Below are 9,717 nucleotides of genomic sequence, written 5' to 3'. Positions count from 1 at the left end.
AGCTGGGACTACAGGCGCCCGCCACCTCGCCCGGCTAGTTTTTTGTATTTTTTTTAGTAGAGACGGGGTTTCACTGTGTTAGCCAGGATGGTCTCGATCTCCGGACCTCGTGATCCGCCCGTCTCGGCCTCCCAAAGTGCTGGGATTACAGGCTTGAGCCACCGCGCCCGGCCTTTTTTTTTTTTTGAGACAGAGTCTCTCTCTGTCACCCAGGCTGGAGTGCAATGGCATGATCTTGGCTCACTGCAACCTCCATCTCCTGGGTTCAAGCGATTCTCCTGCCTCAGCCTCCTGAGGACCTGGGATTACAGGTGTCTGCCACCACGCCCAGCTGATTTTTGTATTTTCAGTACAGATGGGGTTTCACCATCTGTTGGTCAGGCTAGCCTCGAACTCCTGACCCCATGATCCTCCCGCCTCAGCCTCCCAAAGTGCTGGGATTACAGGACTCTGGCCCATCTTGGCTCCTGCCGATGTCCTTCCTTCTATCTTGGTTCTTCCACAGTCATGCACATGCCAGATAATGGAGAGTCTGTTCCCTAGCAACTGCAACGGATCTGCCCACCACTGGGAAATGGAAGACCTCGCAGCCCAGGCCTTTGTAGACCAAGATTAGATTATGGTCAACAAACATCTGACCTTGGCCTTTGGACCCATCAGGGCGTCTCAGCTAAAATAAAAGCGGAATCTGGCCAGGCGCGGTGGCTCACGCCTGTAATCCCAGCACTTTGGGGGGCTGAGGCGGGTAGATCACGAGGCAGGAGATCGAGACCATCCTGGCTAACACGGTGAAACCCCATCTCTACTAAAAATACAAAAAATTAGCTGAGCGTGGTGGCAGGCGCCTGTAGTCCCAGCTACACGGGAGGCTGAGGCAGGAGAATGGCGTGAACCCGGGATGCGGAGCTTGCAGTGAGCCGAGATTGTGCCTCTCCACTCCAACTTGGGCGACAAAGTGAGACTCCGTCTCAAAAAATAAAAATACTGCCGTACATGGTGGCTCACACCTGTAATCCCAACACTTTGGGAGGATGAGGTGGGCAAATCACAAGGTCAGGGATTCGAGACCATCCTGGCCAACATGGTGAAACCCCGTCTCTACTAAAATACAAAAATTAGCCAGGCGTGATGCCACATGCCTGAATCCCAGCTACTCTGGAGGCTGAGGCAGGAGAATCGCTTCAACCTGGGAGGTGGAGGTTGTGGTAAGCCAAGATTGTGCCATTGCACTCCAGCCTGGATGACAAGAACAAGACTCTGCCTCTGGAGGTTGAGGCAGGAGAATGGTGTGAACCCAGGAGGCGGAGTTTGCAGTGAGCCGAGATGGCGCCACTACACTCCAGCCTCGGCAACAGAGCGAGACTCTGTCTCACAAAAAAAAGATAAATAAATAAATAAATAGATAGATAGATAAAAATACACAGATTTCCCCCCCCCCCCCCTTTCCTGGGGATTTTTATTTCTGAAGGTTTTAGTGCCACTACAATTTTTGTGTTTTTTTTGAGATGGAGTCTCAAATGCAAAAATTACCTGGGCATAGTGGCAGGAGCCTATAATCCCAGCTACTCGGGAGGCTGAGGCAAGAGATTTGCCTGAACCCAGGAGACGGAGGTTGCAGTGAGGCGAGATCGAGCCACTGCTACAGCCTGGGTGACAGAGCAAGTCTCTGGCTCAAAAAAATGAAAAAATAAAATAAAATAAAATATACTCCCACTCCTTCAACATGAGTCACTCTTTTTCATGTTGTTATGAACTTGTTTATCCCAAATTATTTTGTTGATTTCTTTCTTGCTGGTTTCCAGGAGGGATGGGACCTTTGTCTTGTTCATGGCTTTGTCACCAGTCGCTGGAGGGGACTCCAGAGGAGGGATGTGCCCTGACTCAGGTACTCACAGGTGTCTGGTACGTAGTGAACAGTAAAGAAAAGTTTTTTGGCCGGGTGCGGTGGCTCACACCTGTAATCCCAGCACTCTGGGAGGCCCAGGCGGGCAGACCACGAGGTCAGGAGATTGAGACCATCCTGGCCAAGACGGTGAAACCCCATCTCTACTAAAAATACAAAAAATTAGCCGGACTTGGTGGCAGGTGCCTATAATCCCAGGTACTTGGAAGGCTGAGGCAGGAGAATCGCTTGAACCCGGGGGGCGGGGCTTGCAGTGAGCCGAGATTGCACCACTGCACTCCAGCCTGGGCAACAGAGTGAGACTCTATCTCAAGAAAAAACAAAAAACAAAAAGCTGCAAGCTCTCCCTCACAGATTCAAGCGATTCTCCTGCCTCAGCCTTCCAAGTACCTGGGATTATAGGCGCCCACCATCACGCCCAGCTAATTTTTGTATTTTTAGTAGAGATGCGGTTTCACCATGTTGGCCAGGCTGGTCTCGAACTCCTGACCTCACGTGATCCGCCTGCCTCGGCCTCTCAGAATGCTGGGATTACAGGTGTGAACCACTGCACCTGGCCAAGAAAAGTTGCTTGAATGAAGAGTAAATAGAAGACCCAGAAAGAAATGATTCGTCCAAGGAAGGTCACAGAAGCAACGTAATAAAGATGGAAATCTGACTCTTCCTAATTCTGGCCAGACTTCCCATCCCTCCAAAGCTTTCCAGACTCTTCCAGATCATTCTAGATATTTCCAGAAATCATTCGTGAAATCTTCTAACTAGGAGTAGTCTATAAACAATGTGCTTCACACAAATACAATTCATAAACGATGAGAAGACAAGGACACTTCATGAATGAAATTTTTATGGTTGGGTATGTTGGCTCACGCCTATAATCCCAGGACTTTGGGAGGCCCAGGCAGGAGGATTGCTCCTCCTGGAGTTCAAGGAGTCCAGGAGTTCAAGACCAGTCTGGGCCACAGAGTGAGACCCTGTCTCTACAAAAAATTTAAAAATTAGCTAGACGTGGTGGTATATGCCTCTAGTTTTAGCTTTTTTTGAAGGCTGAGGCAGGATGATCTCTTGAGCCCAGGAGGTTGAGGCTACAATGAGCTATGATTGAACTATTTACACTGCAGTCTGGGTGACGGAGAAAGAGACTGCCTCAAAAAAATAAAAATAGAAAAATAAAGCCAGGCGCGGTGGCTCATGCCTGTAATCCCAGCACTTTGGGAGGCCGAGGCGGGCAGACCCTGAGGTCAGGAGATTGAGGCCATCCTGGCCAACATGGTGAAATCCCATGTCTACTAAAAACACAAAAATTAGCTGGGGGTGGTGGCGCATACCTATAATCCCAGCTACTTGGGAGCCTGAGGCAGGAGAATCACTTGAACCAAGGAGTAAGAGGTTGCAGTAAGCGGAGATTGCGCCACTGCACTCCAGCCTGGAAACAGAGCGAGACTCCATCTCAAAAAAAAAAGAAAAGAAAAACTTCGGGCACGGTGTCTCATGCCTGTAATCCCAGCACTTTGGGAGGCCGAAGTGGGTAGATCACTTGAGTTCAGGAGTTCGAGACCAGCCTGGCCAACAAACATGGTGAAACCCCGTCTCTACTAAAAATACAAAAATTAGCTGGGTGTAGTCTCACCTACTCGGAAGGCTGAGGCAGGAGAATCGCTTGAACCCAGGAGACGGAAGTTGCAGTGATCCGAGATTGCGCCACTGGGTGACAAAGTAAGACTCTGTCTCAAAAGAAAAAAAAAAGAAATAAAGTTTAATTTAATGATTCAAATAATGACCTGCTCGAGAGAGAAATATAAATTCTAGGCCGGGCGCGGTGGCTCAAGCCTGTAATCCCAGCACTTTGGGAGGCCGAGACGGGCGGATCATGAGGTCAGGAGATCGAGACCATCCTGGCTAACAGTGTGAAACCCCGTCTCTACTAAAAAATACAAAAAACTAGCCGGGCGAGGTGGCGGGCGCCTGTAGTCCCAGCTATTCGGGAGGCTGAGGCAGGAGAATGGCGGGAACCCGGGAGGCGGAGCTTGCAGTGAGCTGAGATCCGGCCACTGCACTCCAGCCTGGGAGACAGAGCGAGACTCCGTCTCAAAAAGAAAATAAATAAATAAAAAAATAAAAAAAATACAAAAAACTAGCCAGGCGAGGTGGCGGGCACCTGTAGTCCCAGCTGCTTGGGAGGCTGAGGCAGGAGAATGGCGTAAACCCGGGAAGCGCAGCTTGCAGTGAGCTGAGATTCGGCCACTGCGCTCCAGCCTGGGCGACAGAGCGAGACTCCGTCTCAAAAAAAAAAAAAAAAATTCTGACATAAGAGGTGTACACTTTTTCCTTCTTCCTGCTCTCCTTGCCGCCACCTCACCCCAAGTCCCAACCTGACTGATCAGTCTCCTTTCCCTCTGGTATCCCCACTCCCGTGACGGAACTGAGAAGTCATGTACCCGAATGAGAACTGTAATTTTTTTTTTTTTCAAAGTCTTCTCATTGCCCCGAAAATAGTTTCTTTCCTTCCCAGGGGATGTGGAAGTGTCTCTCCCAATTTTATTTCAACCTCCCAGCATTCCACACATATGCCCTGCCTCAGCCGGCTTTCACTGATCTGCCATTGCCACCTTTTTTTTCTGGAGCATTCTTTAAGATAAATCAATAAATGAAACCAGGGGGTATAGAACAGTATGAATGGGGACTACAATGTCCAGGGGGAAATGGAGGGGAGTATGATGTACTCTCCTCCTTGTATATGCTTAGGATGTTCTACAGGGTATGCCTAAAAGGTCAGCAGTTCTGGCCAGGCGTGGTGGTTCACACCTGTAATCCCAGCACTTTGGGAGGCCGACGCAGACGGATCACACGGTCAGGAGTTCTAGATAGCCTGACCAATATAGTGGAACCCCGTCTCTACTAAAAATACAAAACTTAGCCGGGCGTGGTGGCGGGCGCCTGTAGTCCCAAGTACTTTGGATCCCGAGGCAGGAGAATTGCTTGAACTCGGGAGGCAGAGGTTACAGTGAGCAGAGAGCGTGCCATTGTACTCCATCCTGGGTGACAGAGCAGGACTCTGTCTCAAAAAAAACCAAAAAATGTAAGCAGTCATAATTGTCAGAGGGGAGGAGACCTGGCTGGCATGGAGGTTTTTCCATATGTCCACCTTTTGAACCCTTTTGCCTTTTTTTTTTTTTTTAAAATTTTTTTTTTTAGAAAAAAAATATAAAAATTTTCCCCCCCCCCCCCGCCAGCTTTTTTTTTTTTTTTTTGAGACAGGGTCTCACTCTGTTGCCCAGGCTTGAGTGCAGTGGCATGATCTTGGCTCACTGAAACCTCTGCCTCCCGGGTTCAAGCAATTTTCCCTGCCTCAGCCTCCCGAGTAACTGGAATTACAGGCACGTGCCACCATACCCGGCTAATTTTGTATTTTTCGTAGAGATGGGGTTTTGCCAAGTTGGCCAAGCTGGTCGTAAACTCCTGACCTCAAGTGATCCGCCCCCCTCGGCCTCCCAAAGTGCTGGGATTACAGACAGGAGCCACCACGCTCAGCCCTAAAATTTACCGTATTAACCATCTTCAAGTTCAGAGGCATTAAAGTATACTCACGTTGTTCAACCATCACCACTACTCATCTGCAGAAGTTTTTCATCTTGCAAAAAGGAAACCCTGTACCCAATTCCCCGTTCTTCCTCTCAGCCCCCAGTAATCACTATTCTACTTTTTGTCTACTTTGTATGTGAATTTGCCATTCTAGGACCTAATAGAAGTGGAGTCAAACCTATTTGTCCTTTTGTGACTGGCTTATTTCACCCAGCCTTATGTTCTCAAGGTTTATCCATGTTGGAGGATGCCTGAATTTCCTTGCTTTTTAAGGCTGAATGATACTCTATTAATAAGTCACATTTTGTTTATCCTGATGGACAGTTGGGTTGATTCCACCATTGGCCATTTTGAAGAATGCTTCTATGAACATGGTATACACATATATCTTTGGGTCTCTGCTTTCAGTGCTTTTGAGGATATTTCAGATGTGGAATTTCTGGATTATAAGGTAATTCTTTTTTTTTTTTTTTTTTTTTTTTTTTGGAGACAGACTCTTGCTCTTGTCACCCAGGCTGGAATGCAGTGGTGTGATCTTGGCTCACTGCAATCTCTGCCTCCCAGGTTCAAGCTATTCTTGTCCCTCAGCCTCTCCGTAACTGGGACTACAGATGTGTGCCACCGTGCCCAGCTACTTTTTGAAATATATATAATACATTTAAGTTCTGGGATACATGTGCCGAACATGCAGGTTTGTTACATAGGTATACACGTGCCATGGTGGTTTGCTGCATCCATCAACCCGTCATCTACATTAGGTATTTCTCCTAATGCTATCCCTCCCCTAGCCCTCCACCCTCCCCGTTTTTGTTTTTGGTTTTGGTTTTAGTAGAGACAGGGTCTCACCATATTGCCCAGGCTAGTCTTGAACTCCTGACCTCAAGTGACTCGCTCGCCTCAGCCTCCCAAAGTGCTGGGATTACAGGTGTGACCCACTACCCCCGGACTTATTTTCACGTATTTATGCAACTTTCACTCTTGCTGTATTCTAGTAGGCACTGTGGAGTTCCACTGTGGAATTTTAATATTGCTGTATTCCAGCATGCCATGGAGTCTGTCAGTACATGGCTTATGGGCATTTTGTGAAGATAACGGATGCCAGCTGAGCCAAGGGAGGTTCCTGATTCCACCCACTGGCAGGCACCAAGGTCTCTGCTGTTACTGATGGTTTCTCTGTGGACTGATGGGCTTAAGGCCAGACCACAGCTGCAATGGTTCACTTCTGCCAAAAGGCCGGGCTCGTTGGGGCAGAGACCTATTCTGGTCTGAGCCTCCTGGTGAATCAGAGAGATAGAAAATGGGAGGACAGGGGCAGGCGGTCTGTTAGAACGAGGAAAACGCCCACCCTGAGTTTTATTAGATAACTTTGGGAGTTCAGGAACTTTCCAATAAAGTGGGTTCCACAGGATTACTTACTGACTGCCTAACAGAAAGAAGGCAGGCACAGGCTGGGGGCAGTGGCTTACACCTGTAATCCCAGCACTTTGGGAGGCTGAGGCGGGCGGATCACAAGGTCAGGAGATCCAGACCATCCTGGCTAACACAGTGAAACCCCATCTCTATTGAAAATACAAAGAATTAGCCGGGCGTGGTGGCACGTGCCTATAGTCCCAGCTACTAGGGAGGCTGAGGCAGGAGAATTGTTCGAACCCAGGAGGCAGAGGTTGCAGTGAGCTGAGATCGCGCCACAGCAGGCTAGCCTGGGTGACAGGGCAAGACTCTGTCAAAAAAAAAAACAACAACAACAGCAGGAATAGGCAGGTCTTCCCTAAGAGATTAAAAAAAAAATGCAGTTGCAACACAAAAGCAACCACAGAGAGAAGCAAACCCATATATGGTATATATTATGCACCGAGTGTGGCTCTAATCTTTTTGCCCGGAAAGAGTTAGAGCCAGAGTCTTGCTCTGTCGCCCAGGCTGGAATGCAGTGGCCGGATCTCGGCTCACTGCAAGCTCCACCTCCCAGGTTTACGCCATTGTCCTGCCTCAGCCTCCCAAGTAGCTGAGACTATAGGCCCCCGCCACCTCACCTGGCTAGTTTTTTGTATTTTTTAGTAGAGATGGGGTTTCACCGTGTTAGCCAGGATGCTCGATCTCCTGACCTCGTGATCCACCCGTCTTGGCCTCCCACAGTGCTGGGATTACAGGCTTGAGCCACCGCGCCTGGCCTTTTTTTTTTTTAATTGAGAGGCAGCCTGGCTCTGTTGATCGGGCTGGAGTGCAGTGGCGCCATCATAGCTCATTGCAGCCTCAACCTCCTGGGCTCAAGCAATCCTCCTGCCTCAGCCTCCTGAGTAGCTGGGACCACAGGTGTGAGCCACCACGCCTGGCTAATTGTTTTATTTTTTGTAGAGACAGAGTCTCACTATGTGGCTCAGGCTGGTTTCCAATTCCTGGACTCAAGTGATCCTCCCGCCTCTGCCTCCCAAAGTGCTGGGGATTACAGGCATGAGCCACCTCGCCTGGCCTCTAATCGCTTTATATATTTTAACTTAATCCTTGCAAGAGCCCTGTGAGCTAGTTACAGGAGCACAGATGGAAACCAAGAAACAGAAAAATTTATCAGCATGACTCAGTCCTCAGGGCCGTGTATGACCGTGTCCATGCGTGGCAGGCAGGTCAGGGGCCTGGGGAACGCTGTTCTGGAAACCTTGGCCAGGCCTTGGCACCCCAGGAATGTGCTTTTCAGAGTTTTTGTGGCTCTTTTCCAGACCTGCCCTGACCTCTGGCTGTGGGAACTACGTAAGCCAAGTGCCTTCCGGGAAAGGAGTCCCTCTCCTGGTAACTCTTTCCGGGCCTGTCTACCACCAGATGTGGACTCATGACACACACTGAGCCTAGGTCTTATAATTTTTTGTTTTTGTTTTTGAGACAGAGTTTCGCTCTTGTTGCCCAGATTGGAGTGCAATGGTGCGATCTCGGCTCACCACAACCTCCGCCTCCCCGGTTCAAGCAATTCTCCTGCCTCAGTCTCCCTAGTAGCTGGAATTGCAGGCATGCACCACCATGCCTGGGTAATATTTTGTATTTTGTTTTTTTTAGTAGAAACAGGGTTTCACCTTGTTAGACAGGCTGGTCATGAACTCCTGACCTCAGGTGATCCGCCCGCCTCGGCCTCCCAAAGTGCTGGGATTACAGGCCTGAGCCACCACGCCCGACATATATATATATATATATATATATATATATATATATATATATATATATATATATATTTTGTGTGTGTGTGTGTGTGTTTGTTTTTGTTTTTGTTTTTGTTTTTGTTTTTTTTCAAGGGAGTTTCTGTCACCCAGGCTGAAGTGTAGTGGCGTGATCTCGGCCCACTGTAACCTCTACCTCCCAGGTTCAAGTGATTCTCCTGACTCAGCCTTCCAAGTAGCTGGGACTGCAGGCGCCTGCTATCACGCCTGGCTAATTTTTGTAGTTTTAGTAGAAACAGGGTTTTGCCGTGTTGGCCAGGCTGGTCTCAAACTCTTGACCTCAGGTGATCCACCCCCCCACCGCCCCGGCTTTCCTAAGTGCTATTGTTACAGGCATGAGCCACTGTGCCTGGCCGTCTTAATATTTTTTTAAGGAAAATCAAACCCGGTGATATTGGGCCAGCGCAGTGGCTCACACCTGTAATTCCAGCGCTCTGGGAGGCTGAGGCAGGCGAATCACCTGAGGTCAGGAGTTCGAGACCAGCCTGGCGAACATGGCGAAACCCCGTCTCTAATAAAAATACAAAAATCAGCCGGGCATGGTTGCATACACCTGTAATCTCAGCTATTCGGGAGGCTGAGGCATGAGAACTGCTTGAACCTGGGAGCAGGAGGTTGCAGTGAACTGGTATCACACCACTGCACGCCAGCCTGGGTGATAGAGCAAGACTCTGTCTCAAAAAAAAAAAAAAAAAAGAAAAAAAGAAAAATCCAGTGATACTGACTTTTTAAATTTTTATTTACTTATTTTTTGCTTTAAGTTGAAATTTTAAATTTATCTTTTTTTTTTTTTTTTGAGATGGAGTCTCGCTCTGTAGCCTAGGCTGGGGTGCAGTGGCGCAATCTCAGCTCACTGCAAGCTCTGCCTCCCGGGTTCACGCCATTCTCCTGCCTCAGCCTCCTGAGTAGCTGGGACTACAGGCGCCCACCACCACGCCTGGCTGATTTTTCTTTTTTTGGATTTTTAGTAGAGATGGGGTTTCACCGTGTTAGCCAGGATGGTCTCGATATCCTGACCTCGTGATCTGCCCGCCT

This window comes from Piliocolobus tephrosceles, chromosome 21 (genome assembly GCF_002776525.5).
Source record: "Piliocolobus tephrosceles isolate RC106 chromosome 21, ASM277652v3, whole genome shotgun sequence".
Lineage (NCBI taxonomy): Eukaryota > Metazoa > Chordata > Mammalia > Primates > Cercopithecidae > Piliocolobus > Piliocolobus tephrosceles.
This window is presented reverse-complemented; position numbering follows the sequence as displayed.